The sequence below is a fragment of the Suncus etruscus genome, chromosome X (assembly GCF_024139225.1).
Source record: "Suncus etruscus isolate mSunEtr1 chromosome X, mSunEtr1.pri.cur, whole genome shotgun sequence".
NCBI classification, from domain to species: domain Eukaryota; kingdom Metazoa; phylum Chordata; class Mammalia; order Eulipotyphla; family Soricidae; genus Suncus; species Suncus etruscus.
In genome coordinates this window covers 69,993,460-70,010,167 of record NC_064868.1, presented here as the reverse complement: position 1 = coordinate 70,010,167, position 16,708 = coordinate 69,993,460, and the positions used below count along the sequence as shown (strand labels likewise).

The window sequence follows — 16,708 nt, the reverse complement described above, 5'->3', positions numbered from 1 at the left end:
GACACATAGTCAGCCTTTCACTGTTTAAACAAAAAAAATTCAAGACTTTTTTGAACTGAACAACAGGTTCACAAAGTTTCTTTCACATAATACAGAAGTGACTTTAATACAATAATTTAGTTTGCATTCCATTTTCATGTAATTTATACAAAATACTGCAACTTGAAAACCAGAATTTTTTTCTGTTCCTACAAACTTAAGACCAGAATGATAGTACAGAGATTAAGACACTTGTCTTGTATGCCATCAATACCTGCTCTTTCTCTGGCACCATATAGGGTCCCCCAAGCACTGCCAGGAGTGGTCCCTGAGCACAAATCCAGGGCAAATGCCCTACTCACTAAACTATCACTCCACCACCCTGAGTGAAGATTTTGAAAAGCTAGTACACTAAAGACAATATATCAATGGTTGATGAGAATATAAAAAGATGCTCAATATCATAACCATTAAAGAAGTGCAAATCAAAACCATAATGAAATATGTCACATAACCTAGATATCTGAAATCAATTAGGAGCAGGGATGTAGCTTGGCTGCACTTGCCTTGCATCATGTGTAAGATTCAAGTGTTGGCATTGCAAAAAATGAACATATAAATAAAGTGTTGCCAATAACATGATGAAAATGAAATTCTCATACACTACCACTAGAATGAAAAGTGTACATGTCATGAAACTGGAACCCTTTTATGTCAGTGTGGAAAAGTCTGATGGCTCCTCAAATGCTAAAAATAGAATTACCAAATGAGGGCCCGGAGAGATAGCACAGTGGCGTTTGCCTTGCAAGCAGCCGATACAGGACCAAAGGTGGTTGGTTCGAATCCCGGTGTCCCATATGGTCCCCTGTGCCTGCCAGGAGCTATTTCTGAGCAGAGAGCCAGGAGTAACCCCTGAGCACCGCCAGGTGTGGCCCAAAAACAAAAACAAACAAAAAAAGAATTACCAAATGATACAGCAATTCTACTACTAAATATGCTCCCAAAATAACTGAAATATGGGTACAGACATATAGTACAACAGGTAAGATACCTATCTTGCAAGCAGCTGACTTGAATTTGAAACCCTGCACTCCATGTTTCTCTGATCTCTAGAACTGAAGAAGTGACACCTGAGCACTGTCAGGTATGGCAAAAAATTGACTATATTCATAGTATCTGAACATACTAAAAACTTACTACTGTGAATCATGTTCTTTGAGTAGACTATAGTATGTGAATAGTATCTCAATTAAGGTATTTTTAGTTGCCAGACAGAAAAGAAATGAGATTAAATCAGACTGATCAACATCTATAGAAAAGTATGGAATATTACTTTTAAATGTCCTGAGATATTTATGTCAGTCTAGTATTCCACATACAGCAAAACAAAAATTTAAAAATAAGGGCATAATAAGGACATTTTAAAATAGATTATCATCCAAAGACCCAAGTTAAAAATATATTATTTGGGGGCCAGAGGAATAGCACACTGGGTAGGGTGTTTGCCTTCCACACGGCTGACCCAGGTATGATCCTTGGCATCCCAAAACCCCAGATAGCCAACAGTGATTTCTGAGCACAGAGCCAGGAGTAACACTTGTGCACTGCCAGGTGTGACTCCTACCAAATATTTCTTTTTGGTGGGAGGCACACAGAGCTAGTTCTATAGCTGTGCTTAAAAATTACTTCTGGGGCCCGGAGAGATAGCACAGCGGCCTTTGCCTTGCAAGCAGCCGATCCAGGACCAAAGGTGGTTGGTTCGAATCCCGGTGCCCCATATGGTCCCCCGTGCCTGCCAGGAGCTATTTCTGAGCAGACAGCCAGGAGTAACCCCTGAGCACCGCCGGGTGTGACCCAAAAACCAAAAAAAAAAAGAAAAGAAAAGAATTACTTCTGGCATTATGACGAGGACCATATGGAATGCCGGTGGATAAATTTGGGTAAGCTACATGCCAGGGAAACGCTCTACACACTGTATTATCACTCTGGACCCTAATACAATATTCTTAAAAATAATTTCCTAGACAAAAGAAAAGAATTTCAGATTGAAGATCTAAATACAAAACAAATATATGAACAAAATATTAAGTATGCAGGCAAATCTAAAAAAAGCATCATTGTAAAGATAATACTGTCTATGCATATATATGGAAAGTGACGATTAAGTGTTATAATTAGGCAATAGTAATGATCTAGGAGAACTATGATTAGAGTTAAAACATGTGAAATCCCTTGTATCATTCAAAATGAAGGTTAAAATTCTGACTTTCAGAAAAATCATTTTAGGGACTTGAGTAGGTAGAGAGCTTGCCTTGGAACATAGCCAAATGGGTTCTATCATCAGCACCCCAGAGGGTCCCCTGAGCCCTGCCATAAGTGATCTCTGAGCACAGAACCAGAAGTAAGACCTGAACATATCTGGATAGGGCTGAAAAAATTTTAGAAAATTAAATAAAATTTTAATTGACTAAAATAATAATAATAAAAGTATTAACATAAATTTTAAATAATATTAACATAAATGTTAATAAATAACTCTAACAGTAATTCTGAGCCAATCATGCCTGCAGTTCAATGCCTAGGGCTCAAGGATGTAGCACTGCTCAGGTCTTGTAGTGTCAGGGATGAGCCGGGCTATTCCAGAAGATTCAGGGGTGTCCACGGTCACACCCTGCAATACTTAGGGACTTCCATGCTGTACCTGACATGATCAGAGGACTATGTGTTACTGGATATAGAACTGGGGATTAGCTGCATACAAAGTATGCAGCTTAATACCTATATTATCTCTCTGACCCATATCAATGACATTTTATTTTAAAGTAACTTTTCAGTTTTTGTGAGTGGATTTTTTTGGGGGGGAGAGCACACCCAGTAGTGCTTAGGACTTACTCCTAGCTCTGCACTCTGGAATCATGCTTGTCTAGACCACATTGCAAGGCAAGAACCATATTCCCCATACTATTGCTCCAGCTGCCAAAAATAGTTTTCTATAAAATAAAAATAGTAAGAAATGTGAAATTGTCAAAATTTAATACAGAACAGTAAAAGAAAACACAGATATTATATGTCTTCCCAAATAAGAGGTATAGGAAGTAAGAATCAGAAAAAAAAGATCACTTAGAAAATTCAAAATTTGTAGTAACCTTTAATCAAAATTTAGATTTTATAAAAATAACAGCCCAACTATGGTATTTCTTCCAAAATGTAGGAAGATACCTGAATTCATTTCTAATATATCAATAAACATTATAAAAGTAAATAATTCTCCAAGTGAAAGCACAAAGAAATCATTAAAGGCAGACTGGCAGGGGCTGGAGAGATAGCATGGAGGTAAGGCATTTGCCTTGCATGTGGAAGGACGGTGGTTCGAATGCCAGCATCCCATATGGTCCCCTGAGCCTGCCAGGAGCGATTTCTGAGCATAAAGCCAGGAGTAACCCCTGAGTGCTGCTGGGTGTGACCCAAAAACCAAAAAAAAAAAAAAAAAGACAAACTGGCAGCAGGATACTCACTCAGAAAAAGCATTTTCACCAGAGGTCAGTCAGCCTGAGGATAAAAGGAGCTCCAGGAAAAGGGAAGGTGTCTTCCAGCCACACAGCCCCAAGAAACTGAGGCAGACCGAAAGACCATAAGAAGACTCTTCTGAGTCTGAAGAATCATTTCCATCCAGATCTGTATGCACTGATGGAAACACAAGGGTAATGGTCTTTCAGCCACCCCAGTTAGGCTCCTGCCCAGCTTCACAATTGCAAGAAACTGAGGCAGATAGAGAAATTTTCACCCCAGGTCAGTGGGACACAAGAAGATAGTGGGAGCTCTCCTTCACTGCACAGCCACACATTTCATCTACTCAATTAGCCCTACCACTTTTCTCTCCTTCAAACAAAACCACGTAACTTGAACTAACTAGTCCTGCCCCCCCAGTTAGAGGGGGAAATAAGGGAGGCACAGGACCAAACAGGTGCAAGACTACTAAGTAGTAGGCTAGATACAGAGGAGACCACATATTCTAGCAACCCTGGGGGTGAGGGAAGAGAATATGGGAGGTAGGACAAAAACGGAGGTGTAGGGAGGACAATTTGGTGATGGGAATCCCCCCTGATTTTATGTAAATATGTACCTAAAATATTATTGTCAACAATATGTAAGCCACTATGATCAAAATAAAAATTATATTAAAAAAAAAACCACCATCACACTACAAAGGTCACTATAGTAAAGCATCATAATCGTAAAGCACAGAAGCCTACCATGCTTAGTGTATGAAGGTGGTAGTTAGTTCTGAAAATCAAACTAGTATCAGCCATCTATATTGCCTTTTGGGTAATGATTTTGAAAAGGAAATTTGAGTATGTTCAAGAGGCTCGAAGAAACAATGTAAAGAAAAGCTAACAAAACCAAAGAAGAAATGAGAGAAGAAATGAAAAAAAAAAACCTACTGCAGTAGCGCAGTGGTAGGGCATTTGCCTTGTGCACGGCTGAGCCAAGACAGACCTCAGTTTGATCCCTGGTGTCCCATATGGTCCCCCCCAAACCAGGAGTGATTTCTAAGCGTCACCAGGTGTGGTCCAAAAAATAAAACAACAACAACTTCAAACAGGAATGATAAAACTAAAAAAGTTGTTAGGTGAAATGAAACTCACTGAAAAGCCTCAAGAGCAGAATAAAAGCAGAGGACAGAATTAATATACTTGAAGATGAGCTTCATAATACCTCTAGACAATAGCAGAAGATGGGAGCATATTAAAATAAACAAAAAGATAAAAAGTTCTAAAAACTAAATGAAGGATGACAATAGAACTGTGAGATAAACTCAACAGAAATAACATACAATCATTGGGGTCCCGGAGAGACAGGAAGAAAACCCCTCTGAAGAAATAATGATCAAGGCCATCATTGCTGAGATGTTCCCAGAGCTAAAGAGTGCATGCACGCATATCCTGGAGGCTGAAGAGTACCACTTAAAGAGACCCAAATAAAAGTACCCAAAGAACATCCTAGTCACAATGATAAAAAACAGACAGATTACTGAAAGCAGAAAGATCAAAAAAAGAGGAAAATACATACAAAGGAGCATCCTTAATATTTACAGCAAATTTATCACAAGCAACTCTCTGGGTCCTAAAACCCTTGGTAGGAGATAGTAAAGAAAACCTCAAATGAAATGAATACCACACCAGGATTATTTCACCTATGTAGACATTCATTCAGGTTTTACAATTCATGGATAAAAAATATCTCAGAAACTATACAGACTCAAAATAAACATTAAAAAATCTACAAAGTACATAAAGGCAAGACAAACCCACAAAGACAAAAAAATTCTACAAAAAGATGGCAGAAAATACCGTGACAATAACTTCTCTCAACACAGATGAAAAGCACCAATTAAGAAATAAAATGGCAAAATAGATAACAAAATTGAATCCAACATTTTGCTGCTTTCAAGAAACACATTTGATTAGCCAGAACAAACTTATACTCAAAATTTTGAAGACAAGTTTTCAAGCAAACAATTTCCTTAAAAAGGCTGAGGTGAGGGCCAGAGCGGTGGTGCAAATGGTAGGGTGTTTGCCTTGCATGTGCTATCCAAGGACAAACCACAGCATCCCATACAGTCCCTCAGGCCAGGAGCAATTTCTGAGCCCATAGTCAGGAGTAAACCCTGAGTGTCACCGGGTGTGGCCCCAAAACAAAAACAAAAACAAAAGGGCTGAGGTGGCCATACCATATTAGATATCAAATTAAGTCTCAAAAAGGTATTAAAGAAAGGTCATTTCTTAGTAATCAAGGGATATGTACATCAGGAAATCACACTCATAAACATATACACATCCAAAACTTAGGCCAGCAAAATCTTAAAGTAACTGCTAACACACATTAAGGAAGAAATCAATAGTAACAATAATGGTTGAAGACTTTTAATACTGCTCTGTATATTTTGATATATTATCCAGGCTAAATCTCAACAAGGATATTATGGTTTTGAAAGAAGTAATGTAAGAGAGGGGTATTAGTGGTATAATATAATTAGGAATATTATATATATGTGTATATATATCTTTTTATGCCCCCAAAACTGGTAATACATTCTCCTCCAATGCATATGGGACAATCTCCAAGACAGACTCCATGTTGGGCCACAAAAAATACCTCTATAAAATCAAGAGGATAGAAATTGTGATAGCTATCTTCTCAGACCATGATGAACTAAAAATAGAAGTGAAATCATAAACAAAAAGAAGTAATTTTAATATGTGGAAATTAAACAGCTCACTACTAACTAACCAGTGGGTAAAAGAGGAAGGCAAAGAGGGAATCAAAAGATACCTGGAATAAAAAGAGAATGAAGACACAAATTATCAGAAATTGTGGAACACAACAAAAGTGGTATTAAAATTAAAATTAAAATTCATGGGGCCAGAGAGATAGCACAGTGGCAGGGTGTTTGCCTTGCATGAAGGACAGTGGTTCGAATCCCGGCATCCCATATGGTCCCCCGAGCCTGCCAGGAGCAGTTTCTAAGCATAGAACCAGGAGTAGCCCCTGAGCACTGCCGGTTGTGATCCAAAAACCAAAAAAAAAAAAAAAAAAAAAAAAGGAAAATTCATAGCTTTGCAAGGATTCATGAAGAAGAAAGGGCCTACATAAATAACATAATGGCACAGCTTAAGAGATTAGAAAATGAGATTATCGATAGTACAGTATAAGAGTGTTTGACTTACACATGGCCCACTCAGATTCAATCCTGGACATCCCATATGGTCCCCCAAAGCCTGTAAGGAGTAATGGCAGAGCACAGAACAGTACTAACCCCTAGCATCATCCAGTGTGCCTGCCCCCACAAAAAAATTGGAAAATGAGCAACAAAATGAGGTAAAAGTAGACAGGAGCAAGGAAATAGGACTAATTAGAGGAGAAATTAATGAACAGCAAAGAATCCAAATGATCAAAAGCAAATGAAAGCAAAAGTTGTTTCTCTTAAAAAAAAACAATAAATGACTGGTAAGAATCAGAGAGAACCCAAATGACACAATCAGAAATGAACAGGAAGATGTTACAACAGATATTATAGAAATTCAAATGGTAATCAGAGATTACTTTGAGAGTCTTTATGGCACTACAGAAACTAAAATAAATGGATCAACACTTGTACTCTTTTTTGGGGGGGCACACCCAGCAGTGCTCAGAGGTTACTACTGGCTCTGTGCTCAGAAATCACTCATGGCAGCTCGAGGGATCATATGGGATGCCAGGAATCAAACCCAAGTCCATCCCAGGTCAGCATGTCTAAGGCAAATGCCCTACTGCTGTGCTATCTCCCTGGCCACAATACTTGTATTCTTATAACCTCATGGTTGAACCAAAATAATGTTGAATAACTGACCAGGCTTATCACTATCCAAGAAATTGAAATGGTAATCAGAAGGCTTCCTAAAAACCAAAGCTCAGACCCAGGTGGATTCAATAGTGAATTCTTTCAAATCTTTAAAGACCTACTGCCATTCCTTTTTCAGACTATTCCAGAAAATTGTTAAAACAAAAACACTCTGAAACCATTCCTACAAAGGTAACATCACCTTGATATCAAAAGCAGACAAAGAAGCCATATTAAAACAGAATGAAAGGCTTCTATCCTTGATAAACATAGATACAAAGATCCTCAAAAAAATACTAGCAAATAAAAACAAACAGTTCATCAAAGAGGTCATACATGATGAAGTCAGATTCAGCCCAGAGATGCAAGGACAGTTTAACATAAAAGTCAATCAACACAATATTCCATCAAAAGAAGAAATGAAAATCATATGATCATATCAACAGATGCAGAGAAAACATTTGACAAGGTCCTGTACCTATTCATGATAAAAACTCTCAATCAGATGTGAAATGAAGAAACCTTCCTCAGTGTCAAAGCCATTTGCCATTAGCCCATCACAAATATACTCAATGAGGACAACCTAAAAGACTTTCCTCTAAGATCTGGCACAAGACAAGTTTGCACACTCTTGCCATAATAAAGTACTGAAAGTACTCGCACAGGCCCTCAGATCAGTGGAATAGGCTTGAATACTCAGAAAATGTTCCCCAGACATACAATCACCTAAATTTTAATAAAGGAGCAGGAAATCCTAAATGGAACAGGGAAAGCCTCTTTAACAAGTGGTGTTGACACAATTGGATAGCCACTTGCAAAAAATTGAACTTAGACCCCCAGCTAACATCATGTACGAAGGTAAAATCCAAATGGATTAAAGACCTCGATATCAGCCCCAAAACCATAAGATATATAGAACAGCACATAGGCAAAACACTCCAGGACATTACAGGCATCTTCAAGGAGGAAACTGCACTCTCCAAGCAAGTGAAAGCAGAGATTAACAGATGGGAATATATTAAGCTGAGAAGCTTCTGCACCTCAAAGGAAATAGTGCCCAGGATACAAGAGCCACCCACTGAGTGGGAGAAACTATTCACCCAATACCCATTAGATAAGGGGCTAATCTCCAAAATATACAAGGCACTGACAGAACTTTACAAGAAAAAAACATCTAATCCCATCCAAAAAATAGGGAGAAGAAATGAACAGACACTTTGACAAAGAAGAAATACAAATGGCCAAAAGACACATGAAAAAGTGCTCCACATTATTAATCATCAGGGAGATGCAAATCAAAACAACAATGAGATATCACCTCACGCCACAGAGAATGGCACACATCACAAAGAATGAGAATAAACAGTGTTGGCGGGGATCTGGAGAGAAAGGAACTCTTATCCACTGCTGGTGGGAATGCCTTCTAGTTCAACCTTTATGGAAAGCGATATGGAGATTCCTCCAAAAACTGGAAATCGAGCTCCCATACGATCCAGCTATACCACTCCTAGGAATATACCCTAGGAACACAAAAATACAATGCAAAAATCCCTTCCTTACACCTATATTCATTGCAGCACTATTTACCATAGCAAGACTCTGGAAACAACCAAGATGCCCTTCAACAGATGAATGGCTAAAGAAACTGTGGTACATACACACAATGGAATATTATGCAGCTGTCAGGAGAGATGAAGTCATGAAATTTTCCTATACATGGATGTACATGGAATCTATTATGCTGAGTGAAATAAGTCAGAGAGAGAGAAAAACGCAGAATGGTCTCACTCATCTATGGGTTTTAAAAAAAATGAAAGACATTCTTGCAATTTTAATTTTCAGACACAAAAGAGAAAAGAGCTGGAAGTTCCAGCTCACCTCAGGAAGCTCACCGCAAAGAGTGATGAGTTTAGTTAGAGAAATAACTACATTTTGAACTGTCCTAATAATGAGAATGTATGAGGGAAATGCAGAGCCTATTTAGAGTACAGGCGGGGGTCGGGTGGGGAGGAGGGAGACTTGGGACATTGGTGATGGGAATGTTGCACTGGTGATGGGGGGTGTTCTTTACATGACTGAAACCCAAACACAATCATGTATGTAATCAAGGTGTTTAAATAGAAAAAATGTATAAAAAAAAAAGAAAGTACTCGCCATAGCACTTAAGCAAGAAAACTATAACAAGGAAATCCATGTAGGAAAATTCAGGCCCTCATTATTTGCAGATGACATATTATATTTGGAGAATCCTAAAGATTATACAAAAAAGCATCTGAAAAATAGATTTGTATAGGTAAGTGGCAGAATTCAAAATTACTGAACAAAAAATCCAGGGCTTTTCTATAAACAAATAATAAAAAAAGAAAAATATTTTCAAAAACAATCTCATTCACAATTGTGCCTCAGAAAATCAAGTTAGATTATATGTTAAAGGTGCCTAGGGATGCAACTCAGCAGTAGACACTTGCTTTTCATGTTTGAGACTGACTCTGACAGAGTGGAAATGGTCTAAAGGGTAAGGCGTCTGCCTTGTCTCTGGCGCACCCAAACATATCGAAGTTTGAATTCCGACGTCCCCGGAGCCTGCCATGCCACGCCCAGTGTGACCCCTAAACAAACAAACAAACGAATAAGAGATTGACTCTGGATATGATGCCCAGTACCACAAAAATGACATTATTTCATTAAACTATTCCATCAAAATGATTAGAATGATAGTCATATTTTTATAAATGTAAATGACTCTGACTTAATAGGTAGAGTATTTGCTTCTACATTAAATTCGTTCAAGATGTTGCTTTCACTGAAGTACACAAAGAAATTCCAGCCTCACAGATATATAGTTGAAAAGGGAGGAATATTTTAAAATTTCAAATAATTGTAGTTACTAAAACCAAAGCACAAAGAAAATTGTGGCTAATAGCCTTAGAGGCAACAACAAAACTTGGTAAGTTGTACTATCTTAAGAGTTAGTTTCAATGTCAAAGCTGAAACCTTATCTACAAACTCTTTTTTGTACTGTGCTCCATTAAATTTATTGAATACAGTTTGTATTCTAAAAGAATCTTTTGCCCATGATTTTGTAACATTGTGCTTGGTCATTTGGAAAATACTCTTTTTGCCCAATTATACTACATTTCAAAATACTGACACTTTGCAGCATATAATTATCTAAAACTCATATCCATGAATGCCACCATAAATCAAATCAAAATTCTTTTTTTTGTTGTTTTGATTTTTAATTTTTGGTTTTGGGGCCACATCTGGTGACGCTCAGGGGTTACTCTGGACTCTGCGCTCAGAAATTGCTCCTGGCTTGGGGGACCATATGGGACACGGGAGGATGAACCAAGGTCCGTCCTAGGTTAGCACATGCAAAGCAAACAAGATACCGCTTGTGCCACCACTCTGGTCCCTCAAGTCAAAATTTTTTATATATTGGGAAGTTGTCCAAGTCAAAGTACAGATATGATTTTTTCCAAATTTGTACTTTTTTGCTTGACAGCTGAAACTTCATCACTGGAAACATCCAGTTTGAAATGACAGATTTGCTTTCTTAATTTTTGAGAAAAAATCTGCCAATTGCCAAGTAGAATAACGACAGTTGATTATGTCTGCTAATCTTTCCAGTAAAATTGATTTTATGTATTAAAAATGAAAGCAATTGATGGAACGCTGAAGCCTGGCACATCTCTCTGGACTATCTGTCTTCTGTGCTGCATCTGCGGGCCTAATTTCCTGTGTGTGTGGCTTCATCTGTGGACAGCTAGCCTTCACTGGAGATTGAGTTCCTCCACCCGAAAGGGAGGAGCTGGTTGAACTCTGATGGAATGCTGAAGCCTGGCACATCTCTCTGGACTGTCAGTCTTCTGTGCGGCATCTGCGGGCCTGATTTCCTGTGTGTATGGCTTCATCTGCGGACGACTAGCCTTATGTGGAGGTGAGTTTTTCCACCCAGAAAGGGAGGAGCCAAAGGAGCGCAGCCACTCCGCTTCGCTACGCGGCCACACACATCATTTAGCCAATGAATACAACCACAACATGTAGAAAAACCCACAATACAGTGTGACAATGGGGAAACAATGCAGGACAGTGCCAGATATAGAGAATGAAGATGGCAACTCTGATGACTGGAACATGGCCAACCAACTAGTCAGTCTCTCAGATAAGGAGTTTAGAGTCACAATATGGAAGATGTTCACAGAACTCAAAGTATAGAAGGAAACACTAATAAGAATCAAGAGAATATGAAGATAGAAATCAGAAAACTCCAAACTGAAATTTCAGGTCAAATAACAGGTCTGAAAAACTCAGTAGATGAATTGAAGAAAAACATGGATGAGCTTTCCCACAGATTAAGAGCAGCTGAGGATAGAATTGGTACACTAGAAGATGAGATGAATAACAACTCCATACAGCAGAAGAGATTGGAAAAAAGCCTTAAAGCAAATGATCAAACAATGGAAAAATTACTCAAAGAATGGGAACAGATAAAAATAGAAGTCTATGATAGGCTCAACAGAAACAACTTAAGAATCATTGGAGTCCCAGAGACCCAGGAAGAAAATCTCCAGGAAGAATCAATGGTCAAGAACATCATTAAAGAGAAACTACCAGAGCTAAAGAATACAGGTGATCAAATCCTCCATGCCTGAAGAGTACCAACTAAAAGAGACCCCAGAAAAAACACCCCAAGACACAATTCAAATCCCACAATGACAAATCCCACAGATAGAGACAGAATTCTGAAAGCAGCAAGATCAAAGAGAGAAATTACATTCAAGGGAAGATCCTTGAGATATACTGCAGACCTGTAACCAGAAACACTCAAGGCCAGAAGGCAGTGGTGGGACATAGTGACAAAACACAATGAAATAAACGCTTTGCCTAGAATACTGCACCCAGCAAAACTCACTTTCAGGTTTGAAGGAAGAATACATGGCTTCACAGACAAACAACAGCTAAGAAACTTTACAGACTCAAAACCAATCTTAAAAGAAAAACTGAAAGACCTACTTTAAGACAAGACTGACCAAGAGACACACCAAACTTCGATAGAAAGATGGCACTAATCCTAGGACAATTCTTTCTCTTAATGTCAATGGACTAAATGCACCAGTTAAGAGACAAAGAGTGGCTAAATGAATAAAAAAACTCAAACCTTCTACTGCCTACAAGAAACGCATCTTAATAGTCAGAACAAACATACACTCAAAATAAAAGGCTGGAGGAAAATCATCCAAGCAAACAGCACCCATAAAAAAGCTGGAGTGGGTTCCCTCCCTTGTGTGGCTCGGGGGGAAACTTTGTTCCCTGTGCGGCTTGGGTGAGAATTTTGCTCCCTTGTGCGGCTTGGGGGAAACTTTGTTTCCTGTGCGGTTTGGGTGAGAGTTCCCTCCCTTGTGCGGCTCGGGGGAGACAGGGTTTTCTGTGCGGCTTGGGGAGAGTTTTGCTCCCTTGTGCGGCTTGGGGGAAACTTTGTTTCCTGTGCGGCTTGGGTGAGAGTTCCCTCCCTTGTGCGGCTCGGGGGAGACAGGGTTTTCTGTGCGGCTTGGGGAGAGTTTTGCTCCCTTGTGCGGCTTGGGGGAGACTGTGTTTCCTGTGCGGCTTGGGGAGAGTTTTGCTCCCTTGTGCGGCTTGGGGGAGACTGTGTTTCCTGTGCGGCTTGGGTGAGAGTTTTGCTCCCTTGTGCGGCTCGGGGGAGACAGGGTTTTCTGTGCGGCTTGGGGAGAGTTTTGCTCCCTTGTGCGGCTTGGGGGAAACTTTGTTTCCTGTGCGGCTTGGGTGAGAGTTTTGCTCCCTTGTGCGGCTCGGGGGAGACAGGGTTTTCTGTGCGGCTTGGGTGAGAGTTTTGCTCCATTGTGCGGCTCAGGGGAAACTTTGTTTCCTGTGTGGCTTGGGTGAGAGTTTTGTTCCCTTGTGCGGCTTGGGGGAAACTTTGTTTCCTGTGCGGCTTGGGTGAGAGTTCCCTCCCTTGTGCGGCTTGGGGGAAACTTTGTTTCCTGTGCGGCTTGGGTGAGAGTTTTGCTCCCTTGTGCGGCTTGGGGGAGACTTTGTTTCCTGTGCGGCTTCCTTGTTGTCAGGACCGCCCCCCCCAGTGAGTCCCTTCCCCCGGGTGGGCGCCTGGAAAGGCAAGTTGAGCAACCCGAATAGTCGGGGGAGATAGGGCCAGCCATCTGGACTCTCAGGTGACCTAGAGCAGTCCACCCCCTTGGGCCCTGGAGCGGACCTGGGACTCCCCAAGGGCGAGGGCAGAGCCTCAAGGGTTGGACTGAGGGAACTCCTTCAAGGGAGATTTGGAGGGGGTGGAGCTCCATTGACTCCCAGAGAAAGGAGGGTGGATTGAGAGCTAGGCTCAACAGCGCCAGCAACCTTTGTGACCAGGAGTGGAACTGCACCGCTGACAGAAATAAGGAGTAGAAAAGCTATAATAACCACTGCAGGAAGGCTGAACTCTAGGTAGCAAAGGGGAGGACAAAGAGCTAGGTTCAACAAGCCCACACAACAGCACCCTCTAGAAACACCTTCAGGAAGAGGACCAAAGAAGGCCGAAATTAGAAGCCACAGCACTCCAAAACACACCATTAAATACAAAGAATTATGCGTAAATCAAGGAGATCCCTAATAACTGGAGACAACATGACAAACCCTATCAAGTTTCCAAGTCCATCAAAACGCACAGACCCACGGGAAGAAGACCTAAAAGCGGTCATGAGAAAGGAAATGCAAGAATTACTAAAAGAAATGAAAGAAACCCTAACAACCGAGTATAAGAAAACCATGGATGAACGAATCAGCCAAATTAAAGAAGAAATGTCAAAGAACATGAGAGATTCCATACAGAAAGAAGTGAAGGACTTAAAAGACAAAGTAACAAGCCTTATGAGTAGAAACACAGAGTTGGAGAAGCACATCGAAGAACTCGAAGGAAAACTACAATCAAAAAAAGATCAAGAAACCAACAAAGAAATAAAAGGCAAAGCACTGGAAGGAAAAATCCAATATCTAATGAACAAAGACATAAGAAACAATCTAAGAATTGTGGGTATACCAGAAGGGGAGGAAATAGGGAAGGGGGAAGAACAGGTAGTCAGGGAGATAATAACAGAGAACTTCCCCACACTCTGGAAAGACACTTCAGGACAAATCCAGGAAGTCAAGAGAGTCCCTAATAAAATAGACCCTAATAAACCCACACCAAGACACATAATAATCCAAATGGCAAAAAACAAAGAGAAAGAGGAACTCCTGAAAGCAATAAGGGAGAAAAAACCCCTCAAGTACAAAGGAAAGGACATAAGAATCAAACCGGATCTTCCATTTGAAATAATTCAAGCAAGAAGACAGTGGAATGACATATTTACACGACTAAATGAAAGAAACTTCCAACCCAGGGTCCAATACCCAGCAAAACTATCATTCATATGGGAGGGCAGACTAAAAACATTCTCAAACATGAACGAACTTGAACTATTTGTGCAAACTAAGCCGATCCTAAGCGACTTACTCAGAGATGAATTACACAATCCAAACCCCTGATTGTAAGAACAACCACTCCACACAATACAACTGCACAACAGTCCTCTCTATCAATAATTTCCCTAAATGTGAACGGACTAAACTCTCCATTTAAAAGACACATAGTAGAGAACTGGTTAGGAAAAATAAACCGGACTTCTGCTGTCTGCAAGAAACACACCTACAGCTACAGGATAAGCACAGGCTTAGAATAAAAGGATGGAAGGTAATTATTCAGGCCAATGGAAAACAAAAAAGAGCAGGGACAGCCATTCTTATATCAGACCAAATTGTATTCAACCTCAAGAAAGTGATCAGAGACAAAGAGGGACACTACTTACTGATCAGGGGAACATTAGATCAAGAAACACTAACCCTGGTCAACATCTATGCACCTAATGTAGAGTCAGCAAAATATGTGAGGCAACTACTGGCAAACCTGGAGAAACACATGAAGGGAAATGTGATAATAGTAGGGGACCTCAATACTCCACTATCACCACTGGACAGATCCACCAAACAGAAAAATAACAAAGAAACAAGAGCTCTAAATGAAAAATTAGAAGATTTAGGGCTAATAGACTTATATAGAGCCCTCCATCCCCAGAAAGCAGAATACACATTCTTCTCAAACCCACATGGAACCTTCTCCAGAATAGACCATGCATTAGGATACAAAGCCAACCTATATAAGACCACAAAGGTAAGGATCATAAGAAGTACCCATTCAGATCACTATGCAACAGACGTTAAAATTGATGTCAAGAAGAAGCAATGGAGAAAAACTAGTACCTGGAGATTAAACAACATGCTGCTCAACAACAGCTGGATCAAAGAACAACTCAAGGAAGAAATAAAAAGATTCCTTGAGACAAATGACAATGAAGAGACAACATGTCAAAATTTATGGGACACAGCAAAAGCAGTAATTAGGGGGAAACTCATAGCAATACAGGCCTATGTCAAGAAACAGGAAAATAACAAAACCAACCGTTTAAAACATCACCTCAAAGAATTGGAACAACAGCAACAGAGAAATCCAACCACAACCAGAAGGCAAGAAATAATAAAAACCAGAGCAGAAATAAACAAAATCGAAACCAAGAAAACAATACAAAAAAAAATCAATTAGGCCAGGAGTTGGTTTTTTGAAAAAATAAACAAGATAGACAAACCATTGGCAAAACTCACCCAAAAAAAGAGGGAAAACACCCAAATCAGCAGGATCACAAATGAAAGGGGAGAGATTGCAACAGAACCCCAAGAAATACAACATATCATGAGATCATACTATGAACAACTATACTCAACTAGGTTAGAGAAGCCAGTAGAAATCGACAGATTCTTGGACAAACACCCTCTTCCAAGACTGGAAAAGGAAGAACTAGAAAGCCTAAACAGACCAATCACCTCAGAGGAAATTGAAGATGTAATTAAAAAACTCCCTAAGAACAAAAGCCCAGGCCCAGATGGATTTACAGGTGAATTCTATCAAACATTTCAAGAAGACTTACTACCACTTTTCCATAGGCTCTTCCAAACCATAGAAAAAACAGGAATCCTCCCCAACTCCTTTTATGAAGCTAATATCACACTCATTCCCAAAGAAGGCAAAGACACCACCAAAAAAGGAAACTACAGACCAATCTCACTAATGAACATAGATGCAAAGATACTTAACAAAATCTTAGCAAACCGAATTCCACACTTCATCAAAAAGATCATACATCACGACCAAGTGGGATTCATACCAGGAATGCAAGGTTGGTTCAACATACGCAAATCAATCAATTTGATACATCACATCAACAACACGAAAGACAAAACCCA

General features: G+C 39.8%; 1 protein-coding gene across 1 annotated transcript in view; it reads right to left on the bottom strand.

The window, feature by feature from the left end:
* CENPI (centromere protein I) overlaps positions 1-16,708 on the bottom strand; it is a 99,392-nt gene that overhangs the window by 63,657 nt on the left and 19,027 nt on the right. The gene's annotated exons all lie outside the window — the stretch shown is intronic.